The sequence below is a fragment of the Sus scrofa genome, chromosome 3, assembly GCF_000003025.6.
Source record: "Sus scrofa isolate TJ Tabasco breed Duroc chromosome 3, Sscrofa11.1, whole genome shotgun sequence".
NCBI classification, from domain to species: domain Eukaryota; kingdom Metazoa; phylum Chordata; class Mammalia; order Artiodactyla; family Suidae; genus Sus; species Sus scrofa.
The window spans coordinates 82,582,853-82,600,453 of record NC_010445.4 but is presented as its reverse complement, the minus strand read 5'-3'; the positions used below and the strand labels follow the sequence as shown (position 1 = coordinate 82,600,453).

The following is a 17,601-nucleotide window of genomic DNA, read 5'->3' as shown; positions in this document are numbered from 1 at the left end:
TTGAAGTCTGGGAGAGTTATGCCTCCTGCTTGGTTTTTGTTTCTCAGGATTGCTTTGCCGATTCTGGGTCTTTTGTGGTTCCATATAAATGTTTGGATTGTTTGTTCTAGTTCTGTGAACAATGTCATGGGTAATTTGATAGGGATTGCATTGAATCTGTAGATTGCTTTGGGTAGGATGGCCATTTTCACAATATTGATTTTCCCAATCCAGGAACATGGAATATCTTTCCATTTCTTTACATCTTCTTTGATTTCTTTGATTAAAGTTTTATAGTTCTCGGCATATAGGTCCTTTACCTCTTTGGTCAGGTGTATTCTGAGGTATTTGATTTTGTGAGGTACAATTTTAAAAGGTATCGTATTTTTGTATTCCTTTTCTAATGTTTCATTGCTGGTATACAGAAATGCAACTGACTTCTGAATGTTAATCTTATATCCTGCCACTTTGCTGAATTTATTAATCAGTTCAAGGAGTTTTGGGGTTGAGTCCTTAGGGTTTTCTAGGTATAGTATCATATCATCTGCATACAGTGACAGTTTGATCTCTTCTCTTCCTATATGGATGCCTTTGATTTCTTTTGTTTGTCTAATTGCTGTGGCTAAGACTTCCAAAGCTATGTTGAAGAGCAGTGGTGAGAGTGGGCATCCCTGTCTTGTTCCAGATTTGAGTGAGAAGGCTTTCAGTTTTTCCCCATTGAGGATTATATTTGCTGTGGGTTTATCATAAATGGCTTTGATTATATTCAGGAATGTTCCCTCTATACCCACTTTGGCGAGGGTCTTGATCATGAATGGATGTTGAACTTTGTCAAATGCTTTTTCTGCGTCTATTGAGATGATCATATGATTTTTGACCTTTTTTTTGTTAATGTGGTGTATGATGCTGATTGATTTGCGTATGTTGAACCATCCTTGTGAACCTGGGATGAACCCAACCTGGTCATGGTGTATAATTTTTTTGATATGTTGTTGGATTCGGTTGGCTAAGATTTTGTTGAGAATTTTTGCATCTATATTCATCAATGATATTGGGCGATAGTTTTCTTTTTTGGTGGTATCTCTGTCTGGTTTTGGAATGAGGGTGATGGTGGCCTCATAGAATGTCTTTGGGAGTATTCCTTCTTCTTCAACCTTTTGAAAGAGTTTAAGGAGGATGGGCACCAATTCCTCTTTATATGTTTGATAAAATTCACCTGTGAAGCCATCTGGTCCTGGACTTTTATTTGTAGGGAGTGATTTTATGACCTGTTCAATTTCATTTCTAGTGATCGGTCTGTTCAGTTGGTCTGTTTCTGCTTGATTCAGTTTTGGCAAGCTGTAAGATTCTAGAAAATTGTCCATTTCTTCCAGATTGTCAAACTTGTTGCAATACAGTTGTTCATAGTATTCTCTTATGGTTTTTTGTATTTCTGCTGTATCCGTTGTGATTTCTCCTTTTTCATTTATAATTTTGGTTATTTGGGTTCTTTCTCTCCTCTTTTTAGTGAGTCTGGCCAGGGGTTTGTCAATTTTGTTCACCTTTTCAAAGAACCAGCTCTTGGTTTTATTAATTTTCTCTATTGTTTTTTGAGTCTCTATTTTATTGATTTCTTCTTTGATCTTTATAATTTCCTTCCTTCTGCTGACTTTAGGACTTTTTTGTTCTTCTTTTTCTAATTCGTTTAGGTGGAGGGTTAAGTTGTCAATTTGGGATCTTTCTTCTTTTTTGAGAAAGGCCTGGATTGCTATAAATTTCCCTCTGAGCACTGCTTTCGCAGCATCCCATAGATTTTGAGAGGTTGTGTCTTCATTATCATTTGTTTCAAGGAGGCAGGAACATCAAATGGGAAAAGGAAAGTCTATTCAGCAAGCATTGCTGGGAAACCTGGACAGCTGCATGCAAAGCAATGAAACTAGAACACACCCTCACACCATGCACAAAAATAAACTCAAAATGGCTGAAAGACTTAAATATACGACAGGACACCATCAAACTCCTAGAAGAAAACATAGGCAAAACACTCTCTGACATCAACATCATGAATATTTTCTCAGGTCAGTCTCCCAAAGCAATAGAAATTAGAGCAAAAGTAAACCCATGGGACCTCATCAAACTGAAAAGCTTTTGCACAGCAAAGGAAACCAAAAAGAAAACAAAAAGACAACTTACAGAATGGGAGAAAATCGTTTCAAATGATGCAACTGACAAGGGCTTAATCTCTAGAATATACAAGCAACTTATACAACTCAACAGCAAAAAAACCAATCAATCAATGGAAAAATGGGCAAAAGACCTGAATAGACATTTCTCCAAGGAAGATATACAGATGGCCAACAAACACATGAAAAAATGCTCAACATCGCTGATTATAAGAGAAATGCAAATCAAAACTACCATGAGATACCACCTCACACCAGTCAGAATGGCCATCATTAATAAATCCACAAATAACAAGTGCTGGAGGGGCTGTGGAGAAAAGGGAACCCTCCTGCACTGCTGGTGGGAATGTAAACTGGTACAGCCACTATGGAGAACAGTTTGGAGATACCTTAGAAATCTATACATAGAACTTCCATATGACCCCACAATCCCACTCTTGGGCATCTATCCGGACAAAGCTCTACTTAAAAGAGACACATGCACCCGCATGTTCATTGCAGCCCTATTCACAATAGCCAGGACATGGAAACAATCCAAATGTCCATCGACAGATGATTGGATTCGGAAGATGTGGTATATATACACAATGGAATACTACTCAGCCATAAAAAAAGGATGACATAATGCCATTTGCAGCAACATGGATGGAACTAGAGAATCTCATCCTGAGTGAAATGAGCCAGAAAGACAAAGGCAAATACCATATGATATCACTTATAACTGGAATCTAATATCCAGCACAAATGAACATCTCCTCAGAAAAGAAAATCATGGACTTGGAGAAGAGACTTGTGGTTGCCTGATGGGAGGGGGAGGAAGTGGGAGGGATCGGGAGCTTGGGCTTATCAGACACAACCTAGAATAGATTTATAAGGAGATCCTGCTGAATAGCATTGAGAACTATGTCTAGATACTCATGTCGCAACAGAAAAAAGGGTGGGGGAAAAAACTGTAACTGCAATGTATACATCTAAGGATGACCTGACCCCCTTGCTGTACAGTGGGAAAATAATAAAAAAAAAAAAAAAAAAAACATGATTACTTTAAGAATCCTCCAGTCTTGTGTTACACACACACACACACACACACATACACACACACAAACACACGCAATGGAGCTGGAAATTTCTTCATCCTTTGCTCAGATATGCGGAAAGTAAGTTCTGCCCTTTAATTTCTAGAAACTCTGATTTGTCCCATGTAATTCCACCTCACTGAATGGTAAAAGCAGCTAATATTCCATTAGCAATATTTTAGTCACTTCTGGTTTGTAGGTCTCCTTTCATTTTAACATTCAATCTAGTCCAAGTTATGATGGCTTATAGAGTCTTTTTTGAAAGACCTAGTCACTTTAGGAAAATACTCCTTCTTTTTTTTTTTTTTTTACAACATAGGGAATATAGCAAATATTTTATAATAACTGTAAGTGGAGTATAACCTTTAAAAATTGTGAATCATTGTAATTGACACCTGTTACTTATATAGTATTATACATTAACTAGACTTCAATTAAGAAAAACCTAGGCTCCTGTGGTCAGGGAACTGTGTCCACTCTTTTGGGATAGAACATGATGGGAAATGATGTGATTAAAACAATGTATTTATATGTGACTGGCTCACTTTGCTATACAGCAGAAATTAGCACAACATTGTCAATCAACTGTAATTTTTAAAAAGTCAGAAATAAAAAATAAATTTAAAAAAAAGAAAAAACTAGGGGACCCTTCCAAGGGAGAGGCTTAATGGTGCCATCTTCTTTACCAGGTGGAGTGAGCTCATCATGATCTTAACTCCTGTCTTGACAACACAGTATGTTAAATATTGTGGAAAAGGTGCCACTCTTAAGGAACAGGCTCATTGTTTCAGATTGCCCCCTGCAGTCCCATTTTTCTCTTTCTCAAGATGGCATCCCAGTGTCTGAGAAACAGGGCTCTAGTGAATACAGACTTAAACTTAGAAGGAATTATAAAAGAGGCCACTCTTCTGAGATGACCATTGTCAAAAAGGCTCCCTTCCTCCAGATGAAGCTGGCCTGCACCAGGACACATGGCTCTCCATGTGACAGAGACAACTTGGACCTCATGTCTGTGCATGAGGTCTTCCGTACCCTAAGGCTCATCCCTGCCAAGAAGTCTGCTCTGTCTCCCTGGAAGCAGAGGGAAGGGGTACTTGAGTGCCCGCCCTGCACCTGCCCTGCAAGTCTCTGTGGTGAGACCTCTCCAGAGATGGAATCCTCTTCACTCTGCAGGTGTCAACAGCAGATTTGGCTTGGGACCTGCTCTCCTGTTGTTTGGCCAGCACTCTCAGAAACCTCTACTTGTCTCAGTTTTTGCTGATGCTTTTTGAGTCTCTGCTACGTAATATAACCAGCCCCTGTCCTGAAAGATCCTCCCAGAGTGTCAGCTAAGGAAGCATCTTGCCCTTTATCTCAGTTCCCAATGCTAAGTCCAGTCTGCCCAACTCACCCCCTCCTGAGCACTTTCTTGGGGAAAAGAAAGACATTTCTGGGTCTTCCCTTTGTCACATGGGAAATGAGAGTAGCTTATAGAATATAAATTCTCTTCCTTCCTCTTCCTACCTAAGTGACACCACTGGGTTTCTTTTATGTGACCATCTTCCATTATACATCTAAGTGAGATGATTTCAATTTCTGCTTGAATTAGAGCTGTTAAATTAATGGAAGGTCAAAAGCACAATGGAAATGATTTCAAGAAACTTCTGTAAAATTTACGGTGTGTATTCCGTGTCTTCTTAGCTCACATTTTTTCTTCATAAAGGCCTTGAGCTTCTATAGAGATGTTTTAGTGCTACACTTCTTCAGTCCAGGAGAATTTTCAAGGGAATGATTTGATTCGAGACTTTGGACTTTTGCTATTTGTTATCTAGAACAACGTTTGGTGGAAACCAACAGCACGATATACAGAACCAGTTTAAGCTGGTGATTTATGTAGTTAGTTGAAAGTTTGCATTTGCACTCAAATTCTCATATTATATAATTTGATAATCGGTGCTCTTTGCAGTTGTTATGATGCTTGAACATCAGCTTTTTGAATCTTAAGCAAAGTGAAAGTGCAGTATCTTCTATGTTGAGAAGATAAGAGGTTTTCCTCGAGTTAATTAAAGAAGCAAGAATTATGGAACTTTATAGCCATTTAATTATGTCATTAGCTAAGTGTTGGCCAGCAAGCGGGGGAGAAACTGCAGTGAGCCACCCTGTAGATTGAGTCTGACCTTTCAGGGCCCTGCCAACACTCTTGACTATGACTCACTGCATTTTTGAAAGATTGTGACTAGATTGGCACATTTGTTAAGAAGACATTTAATAATTAAATTTAAAATGACTTCAATCCATATTTTTCTAATGCATATTTATTTATTTATTTAGATTAGAAGTGCTAGTAACCAGGGACAAGTTGCCTCTGACTATTAAACACTCAAAAAGTTAAGTTTTCCCAGCAGTGTGATTCTCTTCCCTTTGTGTAGGGACACTTAGGTCTGTTAACTGATCTCTCTCTCTCAGGATTCTTATGAGTCAAGTGGGAAATAATTGTAGCACCTTCGCCATATTAATTCTACCTGATATTATAGCCTTATTTATTTAGACCTATGCATGGAGGCCTTTATTTTCCTTCATTTAGTCCCCCCAACAAGCCTATGAGGTAGGTGGGTTTATTTATTTATTTATTTATTTATTTATTGCTTTTTAGGGCTGCACCCATGGCATACAGAGGTTCTCAGGCTAGGGGTTGAATCAGAGCTATAGCTGCCAGCCACAGCCACAGCAATGTGGGGTCCAAGCCACAACTGTGACCTAAACCACAGCTCATGGCAACACCAGATTCTTAACCCACTGAGCAAGGCCAGGGATCAAACCTGCATCCTCATGGATACTAGTTGGGTTCATTACTGTTGAGCCACGGTGGGAACTCCCAAGGTAGGTTTATTATACTTGCTTTATAAACGATGGAAACTGAGCCTCAGAGATTTTAACTGACTTGCCCTAGATCTTATAACTAATGAGTCAGATTCTACCCAGGCATTTATGACTAAATCCTCTTCTCTGACTGACTACCTCCCTCCCCTGTGCTACCCAATCCAATTGTTATGAAGATCAAATACAACCATGTATGTAAACATATAAGCTAGTTTCAGTGAGGCACATTCTTTTCGGGAATTTATTCCTCCATATGTATTTACAGTTTTATACACACACACACACACACACACACACACATACATATATATACACACACATATATACATTTATATTTTATTTTTGTTATTTTTAATTGAAGTGTAGTTGATTTATAATATTATATAAGTTATAAATGTACAATACAGTGATTCACAAAGTTTAAAGTCTATACTCCTTTTATAGTTATTATAAAAAATATTTTCTAGATTGCCCATGTGGTACAATATATCCTTGTAGCTTTTTTTTGGGGGGGTGGCTGCTGCACCCATGGCATATTGGAAGTTCCCAGGCTAGGTGCCACAGCCACAGCATTTTCAGATCTGAGCTGCAACTTATATCACAGGTCACAGCAACATGGGATCCTTAACCCACTGAGCAGGGCCAGTAATTGAACCCAAGTCCTCATGGATACTGTTTGGGTTTGGTACTGCTGAGCCACAACAGGAACTCCCTTGTAGCTTATTTTATACCTCATAGTTTAATGTCTTAATCCACTAGCTCTCTATTTCCTCTCTCCACTGATAACAACTAGCTTGTTCTCTATATCTGTTGAGTCTGCTGCTTTTTCATTATATTCACTAGTTTGTCATATATTTTATATTCCTCATATAAGTGATACTGTCCCTTATCTGTCTTTCTCTGACTTATCTCACTTGCATAATGCCCTCTGAGTCCATTCATATTGCTGCAAATGGCAAAATTTCATATTTTTTATGACTGAGTAGTATTCCATTGCATACATATACCACAGCGTCTTCATCCATACATCTCTTAATGGGCATTTAGGTTGCTTCCACATTTTGCACTGTTGATAAAATATATATAAAGGAAGACAATGTAAAATAACAATTATGAAAAGTCAAGATTATTAAAAAAATTCAAAGAAAGAAGAGGATGTAATCTTGGTATTTGTCTCTTTACATCATTTTTTGATTTGCCTTTGTTCCTGTCAAAAGAAACATACAATTATTTATAGTTTGTATATTAGAATTGGTGATTGGGAAGGAATTATCTATGATTTTCTATGATTTGTATCTCAGTTAATGAAGAAATGTGACAGCATTCCTATTAATGTGGCCCTTGAAATAAAAGTTCTCTAGGGGAGTTCCCGTCGTGGCACAGTGGTTAACGAATCCAACTAGAAACCATGAGGTTGCGGGTTCGGTCCCTGTCCTTGCTCAGTGGGTTAACGATCCGGCATTGCCGTGAGCTGTGGTGTAAGTTGCAGATGTGGCTCTGATCCCGCGTTGCTGTGGCTCTGGCGTAGGCTGGTGGCTACAGCTCCAATTCGACCCCTAGCCTGGGAACCTCCATATGCCGCGGGAGTGGCCCAAGAAATAGCAAAAAGAAAAAAAAAAAAAAGTTCTCTAGGAGATTACATGCTTTTCTATTAAAAGTGTATATGTCCCAAAAGACATATACATACATGAGAAACAAGGTCTTTTCAGGAAATATTAGAATAAGATTTGCTCTCAGAACACCAACTCTGCATATCTCTCCAGGATGGTGGGAAGAGCATTTGGAGTAGAAAGGGAATGAGATAAGGGGAGATAAATATCATTCAGATACTAACGTTTACTGTCATTGGCACCATTTAGTTCTGACAAATATGAGAGATAAAAAAATAGCAAGTGGACATAAAACAAGCCCTTTGGGGAATATACATTTACTTCACAAATATAATTAAGCAAACATTTTCCAGCTGTCTTCAAAGATGACCTCTACTAAGAAAACTTTTAAATAGACCACATGAACTCTTGAACCCTTGGCCTCAGGGCCCCTTATCTTGTCTGATCAATCAACCCACAAGATTTTTTGTGTCTGAGTTTCTATAAAGTTCTCTAGACTCTGATGAGCCTTTGTCCCTTCACACCCTTGCTTGACAGACCAAATTCCATTCTGTTTTCTCCTTTATGACACAATTTGGTCTTGTTTTTATACTCTAGAATTTCTTCACTTGCTTTCAAATTTCTCTTTACTGGCTACTTGGAAATGCCTTAAAAAAAAAGACACTTTCAACAAGTGGACAAACTGCTTCAATCAGTAGATTTTGCTTTTCTCTTTCCCAGAGTAATTGCTGTTTTGTGCTTTCTTGCCATTTCATCACTTTTCCTGAGATTGTGCCAAGGTTTGGATACCATACTCTGAGAAAGAACGTTTGAGAACTACAAATTCCTCTTTCTCCGTTATTTTTTTTTTTTTCTAGAAAAAAAATGACCAGATGCATATCTGGTCATCCATGTAATTTTCTGTCAAGGATAAACTGATATTTATCTTATTATAGTGGGTATCAGCATAAACAAAAACATGTTTGGGGAAATTTCTCTCACATCTGTATCCGCCTTCTTCATCTGCTACTTCCATTTCAAATTCTTTTCTTTATTGGCCTCTCAGTATCATTTTTACGCCTTACCTTTGTGTTCTCATAATATATTTTTCACTTGTACCACTTACCTTAAAGCAACATAATCAGATTATTTGCCTTTCTTTTCCGATAGACATCTTGGTAGCAAGAACAAGTTGTCTTGCTCAAATGTTATATTCCCCGGATTCAGGACCATTTGTGGTACATAGTAGGGGCTGGGGTGGAAAATAAACTGTTTTTAGAAGTACTGCCTTAAATTCAGGGTGGGATGTTTGGATTAAAGGGAAGGATTACTAAGGAAGAATAAGAAATTAAAATGGGTTGATTTGGAAAACATAAATGGCTAACAGACAAGTTCTGTTAAGAATATCTACAGAGTCCCTGCCTTTTCATCTATGGAAAGAGAAGAGTGCCGTGTTCTCCAAGGCTGACCCCAAAGGCTCCTCACAAGCTACAGTTTTAGCATAGTGAAGAAGTAAGCAGAAGTCTGCATTATTTGCTGTCATTTAAATATCTTCAGTAACTAAAGGCAAAATATGGTATAAATCATCTATGAGCTCTAAAATGCAATATGTTTGAACTTACACGTAAAGAGAACCCATTTTGTGCTGGAGCTACAGATATAAAGACAACCGGGACATTGTCTCAGAATAATTCTCTTTTCTCAGCCAAATTATCTGTTCTAATCATAACAGCTATCTCTCTATCAGCCATCTATAACACCACTCACAGAGATCTTTAATACTTTCTTGTGAATAAGTCCACATAGCTTCTTTTCCTATAGATATTCCATTTTTCTTTGCCCACTGTGAATTTGACTTTGAGTTTTCAGTAAATGATATACCCAAATAGGGCTCAAATAGATCACTAATTTTAAATTGGTAATCTCTAACTATATACTTTAAATTTATTCATTTTAAAAATATGTATTGTGCAATGCCTAGGTCCCTAGAATGTTTCCACTGAAATACATACATGAACAATATAGAAAAAGTTTCTATTTTCATAGAGCTTACATTTCCAGGGGGCAGACAATAAACAAACATGTAATCAGCCAGCATTTATCCTACAATCTCAGTGTTCTAACGACCACACCTTGACAGAGTGAGAAACAGTTTAATGTTTCAAACTTACAATTTCCAGAATTTTTAGGTTCCCTTAATTTCCCTCAATCCTGCTTTCAAATCAGTCAATTTTTTTTCCAAGCTCATCTCTTTCTTGTAGTAACATTAAATGCAGATAATAGCAGCCAGCTCATGCTATGAACTTTGTCTCAAAAACTTCTTAGTCTAATGCTATAGAGGTACATATATGTGTTTAGCTTATTGCAGTCAATAGTTTTATCAAATATTTTGTTACTACATAAGATGGGTTGCTGTTTTTTCAGCTTCTCACTAGACTGTTTTATAGTTTTCCACATAATCCTAAACCAAATGACACATATTTTTGACAGCAGAGGCCCATTTCTGGTATAATTTCTTTATTAACTAGCCACTGGCACCTTAATGATGAATGGCAGGCCTCATATCCAGACTCAAATCTCAGAAGCTCAAACAATAAGTGTTTATTTTCTTGCTAATGATTGAAAATTCACTACTTCAGGTCATGAGGGGGCCTTGGTTCTAGGCCTCTGGTTAAGTTCAGTTTTGTTCTAAGACCATCTTCATTCCTCTTCAGAAAGTGACAACTTATGACATATTCTTCTTACAAAGGATGGCAGGAACACCAGGACGTAAGCGAGACACACAGTATATCTAAAGTCTCTGTTCTCATTGCACCTGCCAACATTTAATGAATCAGTACAAGTCACATGGCTAAGACTAATATCCATGGGGTGAGGGTTACTTTCCACCCATAGATACATGTCACATGGTATGAACATTATAGCAGGGAGGGAGTCAAGAACTGAGAACAGTTCAACCAGCATGCATGCCGACAAAATAAATATTAGCTAGCGTAAATGCTATGAAGACAATAAAGCAGAATTGTACTTAGAAGATGCCTGAAAAGCTATTAAGAATAGTTTCTTGGTGGATTTCCCCTCGTGGCTCAAAGGTCAACACATATGACTAGGATCCATGAGAAAGCGGGTTCCATTCCTGGCCTCGCTCAGTGGGTTAAGGATCTTGCATTGCCATCAGCTGTGGTGTAGCTCACAGATGCAGCTCAGATTCTGTGTTGCTGCACCTGTGGTATAAGCTGGCAGCTGTAGCTCTGATTTGACCCCTAGCCTGGGAACCTCCATGTGCCCCACATGCAGCCCTGAAAATAATATTTTTTTAGAGATGGCATTTAAACAGAGGCTGAATGCCTTCCAGGCAGAGGAAGCAGACAGTGCAAAGACCCGAGGCAGGGATAAGCTCAGGGTGAGGGAGGGACTAAAATAAGACCATGGGAGTGATGGTAGGAAGTGAAATCAATGAAGTAGGCAGAGGCCAGATTATTTAGAGCTCTGTTATTCTCACTGTTATATGCATTACAATATAACTGGACATTTCAGAGGATTATTTACCAAATGCTAAAAAAATGATTTTTTTTGTGAGTTCTACTGGTTGTCATGATAACCCATGAACAGGGTAAATGAATTCAACCAATCTGGAAAGTTTATCCATATTGGGATGTATAATCAATTATAAATAATTTACCTTTTCACTGGTTCTGATTGGAGTGCTGGCCTGCTAAGTTGTCTCAACGGGAACACCTGAAAATACTAACAATTCTTGACTAGAGAAGAATCAGCTGACATCCTAAAGAAAGAAAATGGTGGCCTCCAAAACTACTTGGCTTTTCAACAATTCCAGCTATTTCTTTCCCCCGGGGCTTCTGAGAAATAACTGCAGATATCAAGGAATTGGAGACTCCTTTTCCCCCTTAATCTCACTTTTGGGGAAAACTTCTTATTCTTTTTGCTCCCCAGAGGATTTTATAGATCTAAAATAGCAACAATCCTGATTATTAGGGACACTTTTCCTGGGAAGTCTTTGTGCAGGTCCTTTGGACATGGAGGCAACAGCCCATGCACTTGAGAAGTTCCTGATTCATAGCGGTGGAGAACAAGTTTAAATGGGGTGTGCACATGACATCGAACAGTGCACTCGCATCTAAAGTCACTTATAAGAATCTCAAAATGTCACTAAATAAAAAACAGAGATGTTGATCACTGACATGCCCTAAATCATGAGGTCTTGAGCATTTTTCCAGAAATGGCCATTGATCTTGGTCCTATGTGAAAAACGTAGTTAAAAATTGGCCTTTAATTAGCCAGATTTTCTTTTGCCCTGATCTTTATATAGACTTAAGGGAAAAAAGAGATAGTCTCTTTTCAAACACATGAAAAAAGTAAATCAAAGCCAGCTACACTGAGAAGCTACTGCTCTCCTGGAGTCCCAATAACACCTCTACAGGTGTGCCCTTGACTTCAATTGAGAATGACCAGTGAAACAGGTGAAATACACGACTGTAAATTTGCACTGCAGCATCTTTTAGCAAGAAAGGGACTGTGTCTAGATGAATCAGAGTATGCTGGCTGGTGGAGCTCAGACACAATAATGTGGTTTTTCGGGAGAAATAAATGCGACAGTGTTTATTTCACACACATTTGTTTGTCAGAGGATTTCAAAGAGGTGGGTAGAGATCAGTTAAGCATGGCCACCTGTCCCAGCGGCTGTGCCTCTTCTTTTCAGGGGGGACCCCGAGGTCATTGGCACTGAGGCAGCTTGTGTTCTGCCCAGTTCCTGTGTGCCACAAGGTAGGTTAGGAATCCTGCCAGGAGGAAGACTTGGGTCCTGGCTCCTCACCACGCCAGCACCGCCCAAAGGAGAGAGCAGGCCACCCAGCCTGTGGCCCGTGAGAGTAGCAGGTTAAAAACCTATAGGTCAGTTCAATCAAAGGCATTGCCTTGCTCTGTCCTGTGCTGCTATTGTGCGTTGGAACGCATGCTGCTAGGAGACAAAGAGGACACGCGTTTATTTTCAAGCATAGGACTTTGGAACCACTTGGGAAGAATATTCTTGATTGAGAACCAAAACATTCCATGATGCTTAACAAACCTGCAAATTGAAAAATCAGCATCGGCCTGTGCAGCCGGGAGGCAGAAGAAGGACCTATACCCTGCAAAAAAATTTTTTTTGAAAATATTCCTTAAATGATATTTGTGTGCATTTGCAAAATTACCGCTTTCTGAATCGAAGTCTCAAGCTGTTTTCATCTGAGAACATATGTTGTGCCGTTAGACAGACTCTCAGCCCGCCGCCCCTGACATCCCCCGCCGCATTGCATAATGGCCAGTCCTGCGAAGAAGGCGCCGCTCAGTCAATGCCCCTGTAATAATATTTTAAAATAAATGATATGCATCATTAAATCACCGAGGATGACTAACTCAATTTTAGAAAACCCACAACTCCAGCAATCATAGTTACAGCTCTGATTTGAATATTTTCACTTTCACCTGAACAGCCAGTGGGAGCCAGTCAAGCAGATTCGCATCCAGGCTGTACCCTCAGAGGAGCAGGAAGGAACCTGTGATTATGTAGTTACAGTAACGTCGGCTAGATGCCTCCTGTCCGCCTGGGCTTTTCAGACTTTTCCTTCCTCCCTCCTTGCCTTCTTATTTACATATCACAGGCATCCTCTTTGTAAAGTTATTTTAAATAATTTATTAGATTGATCTTTTTAAAATTCTACCCTGGCTAAATGTCATAAGGAGAAGAGGGAAAAAAAGTCTTCTAAACTTATTTAAAGGTTTCTACTGGAGTAGGCCAGTTACCTGCTTCATTGCTGATATTCTAAAAATACCTCCATGTCCGTACTATTATCCATTCTTCACGTCCAATTGCTCTGTTATGGTAATAGTCAGAAGCACACCATGCAGTAATTACTTACAGCTGACTGAAGAAAAGAATATTCAACTCCCCCACTGTTCCACTAGAAGGTCTTTATGCTCTATTAACTCATTCCTGTTTATTAATACTCTACTGGTAATTCAGACTGCTGCCTCTTAGGTTTGTAATAGGAGGACTATTAAACAGCAATTACTGACCATATGGGTTGGCGAATATTTGTTGTTTTTTTTGGTGGGCTTTCCTCCCCCCACTTCCTTCCAACTTGTTTTTTAAGAAGCCATATTATGACATAGTAAAAGTAACATCACATCTGCATGAGATTAACAAGCTTGGCAGTATTTCTCCCTTAGAAAATGTGAATGTATTCCCAGATTATCATTGCTGCCTTAGGAAAAAGAGATCATGGGAGAAAGAGGAAATGTGGAAGGCTGATCACGTGTGGGAAGACCTCGACTCTGGAAGAGAATTGGACGCATTTCTTCCCTAAGTCACTGGGCAGGCTGTTTCTTACTGCCTAGGAGAGGACACTGACCCACCTTGGGCACCCTTCACTTCTGACAAATAAGCATATATACTGAGGAATCCAAAGCAAATATCATTTTCCCTTTTATGTTACCCCAAGCATGTGGAAGTGGTCACTTTAAAATTTAACATTTAGTTAATTCATCTCCCAAAGAGCAGGCATATGAACCCTGGGAGATGGCAAAAGTCTCCTCCTGGGAGAAGGATGGCATGAGTAATGGGTTCAAGTGAGGCAGGCAGGTGGTAAACGATGATTATGGTGATAATACCGTGTGCCTCTCTCACAGGTAGTGACTGAGCACTAAGCACATGGCAAGCATTCAACACAGAGAAATGGAGATACATCTTGGAGATAAATAGAAGGCCAGCCTCCTCCTATTGGAAGACGCTGGGTTGAGGTTCAGAGCAGGTAAGCCACTGGACCAGCAACCCCGACCTAGGCAGAGGCTGGCATCCAGGCTCTCTGACAGAGCCTGCTCTCCCTCCAAAGAAGCTGGTCCTCTTCATGCCTCTCTGGGCTTGTCTTCTACCTTCTCTCTTTTCCCATAAGGGGTGTTTCTCTCTTTGTATGCAAATCCTTTTAGCCCTTCAACAAACAGGTCAAACCTCTGAAAACTCTGGCTTGCCCCAATCTCACCCTCTCCATACCACCAAGCATATTTAGTGTTTAGCTGTGGCAGGTGGTTGTAGCTAATCTAACACTCTTCTTTTGTTATCTGCTGGTGTTGTGTGTGGAAGTTTCTTCTCTCAGATACACTCTCCATCCTGAAAACAAGGACTGGATTTTTACACTTTTTTTTTACCCCCACACCTAGTTTGGTAAGGGTTACTCTGTTGGTGTTAGGGTTGGAAGAATTTAATGGAAATATATAAGGGAAAAAGGATGTCAGTCACTAAGTTTTCTTACTCTAGGGAGATGTAGAAGCTACAGTTTCTAGGGTAAATATGGGGAAAAAAAAAAAAAAGAAACAGTAAGGAATATACAGGGACAACAAAATGTCAAATCTCTGCCCCAAAGCATAACAGTACAAAGTTAATGGATAACATATAATTGAATTGAATTGAATTACACTTGTTAAGACACCAGAGTTTTTTCACAGTATGTCTAAGCAATATAGAAAATTACAAGGAATTTATTTCATCTATAACCTTTGGATAAGAACTAGAATCCTTAATTGCTTGTGGCCTAGAGTGCCTTCAAGGGAAAGAGGGGCTTCTCTCAGAGTTTCTGTGGTGGGCACCTGCAACAATGTAGACCAACCCCATGCAGGGTTCAGACCTACCTGGTATGATCTGAAAGGCCCCATGAGGGTCAGCCTGCCCCCACATGTCTCATAGATTGAAGAACCTATGGATTTACAACGCAATTTTCTTTTTATGACTATTGTTTTTAAAGTGGATTTTTTTGATTAAGCATTATGCAGGATATTAATGTAGTTTAAAATATAAAAGCTCTGGAGTTCCTGTCACGGCTCAGTGGAAACAAATCTGACTAGCATCCATGAGGACTCAGGTTCAATCCCTGGCCTCGTTCAGTGGGTTAAGGATCCTGCGTTGCCATGAGCTGTGGTGTAGGTCACAGACATGGCTCAGATCTGGTGTTGCTGTGGCTTTGGCATAGGCTGGTGGCTACAGCTCCAATTAGACCCCTAGGAACTTCCATATGCCATGGGTGTGGCCCTAAAATGACAAAAAAAAAAAAAAAAAAAAGAGAGAGAGAGAGAGAGAGAAAGAAAGAAAAGAAAAGAAAATAGAACAGCTCTGGCTGAGGTCAAGTTGGGAGGTGTTGGATGCCTAACCTGATAATTTAGCTGATAAAGCCACAGAGGTCCCTCTGAGAGACCCCAGTGTTCCTGAGAAATGTAATTTTCTATTCCAACTTCCTTTTGATATAAATGTATAGACTGAATGCATAATCTCAAATCCACATGGTTAGCTAACAACAGGTGTGTCTATGGAATCCAACCTTTTGGCTAATTAGCCAAGTTTTGTTGTTGTTGTTTTCTATATCACCTACCTGTGTGAGTGGATTAAGTCCTCATCACCAGCAGGCCTCTGATAACAGGTACATATGTGTCACTGGAGGAGTAGGCTATTGGGCCTCTTTCTAACACAGAGCTGAGACACTTTTAAAGTCTGATGAGGGGACTAAGGAGGGCTGGCTACTTAAGTAAGTATCTTAAATGACCAAGAAAATGTGGGGTGGAGGTGATCCATTTCAACTTGGCCATTCCTGCACTTTCATGATTGAAGTCTGGGCACCAGTTCCAGCTCAACTTGAGCGTTGTAAGTGTGCCTGGTCCTGGATCACATGTTTACATCAGTTTTAATCCTGCCTGAGTTGAGAGGAACAGGGACTTGCTTAGGGGGCCAGGAAATTATGCTGCTCCTACTAATCTTTTATAGCATTTTTTAAAAATTGGATGGTGTCTATATTGCAGATTATCCTTTCATCCAGAGACAGCAGGATGTCGAGGAGAGTTTGGGGACTCAAGGTCTGTATTTTAGACCAGATCTTTTCACCAGTTAGCTGCGTGTTTGGGGGAACATACCATTTAGCCCCTCTGCACCCCCATGCCCCCATCCACAAAATAATGCCCTCTGGCTCAGGTTTGCTTCTGATGTATATTTGGCTTTACTGGGCCATCAAACTAATGCTCTCTATCTAGTAACTCTGAGTTATATTATACAAAAACAAAACAAGTGATTATAAGTAGTCATTTTATAAATAAAATGATTCAAAATGCCAAGAATTTTAAATCAGGCTCCATGACAAAAACATTTATTTCTGATATCAGTGAATACTTGAGATAAGTCAGTAAGGATGGTATTAAGCCTTGTAAATATCATCCAACTGTGACTTGGAACTGTGGAACTGTCCCCACGGGTGAGAACATCTGGGCAGTCTGCTGGCTTAATTTCAGGCATTCACTTATTCAGTCCATGCTTGCTTTGTTCCTTCCATATCTCGTTATTCAATTAATAAACATAGATTCAGTTGATATTATTGATTCATGCACTAAATCATATTCCATGCATCTTAAAGGAGGAAATTGCTACATACGTAACATTGTTGCATTGTTTATAATAATAGTATCAACAAAAAGATACAGAGTCCTGCCCACGAAGATCTAATAATATCATTCAAGAGGTGAAATGTATATGGTAAACAGATAGGTAACTTTATATGACAGCACGTGGTGAGGGTCCAAGAGAAGGATACAGGCTATAAGGTGTGGAAGTGAGGGGGAGGGATTATGTGGGCTGGAGGGGACAGGAGGTACTCAGGAACATCTTCTGCTGCTCCTTGGCATGGGATGATATTAGCACAGGTGAAGAGGAGGTGCGAGGCCACTTTAGGTAGGGGAACAGTCTGTGCAAAAGCCTCAAATTAGATAAGATTAAGAGAGGTGAATTTACTAAAGATCCAGGTCCATCTGGAGAGAAGGACATCTACAAGAGCCTAGCAGAGGTAGTGATGCCATAGAACCTTCTGTTTTGGAAGGGTATGGAAAGTTAAGCAAAGAATTTTGGTC

General features: G+C 39.5%; 1 long non-coding RNA gene across 3 annotated transcripts in view; it reads left to right on the top strand.

Moving 5' to 3' along the window:
- The window catches only part of LOC102159571, a 599,549-nt gene that overhangs the window by 562,363 nt on the left and 19,585 nt on the right, over window positions 1-17,601 (top strand). For all 3 annotated transcript variants that reach the window (XR_002342937.1, XR_002342936.1, XR_002342935.1), the window contains one exon: window positions 14,353-14,474. This is a non-coding gene — a long non-coding RNA (uncharacterized LOC102159571). The remainder of the gene's footprint in view (window positions 1-14,352; window positions 14,475-17,601) is intronic.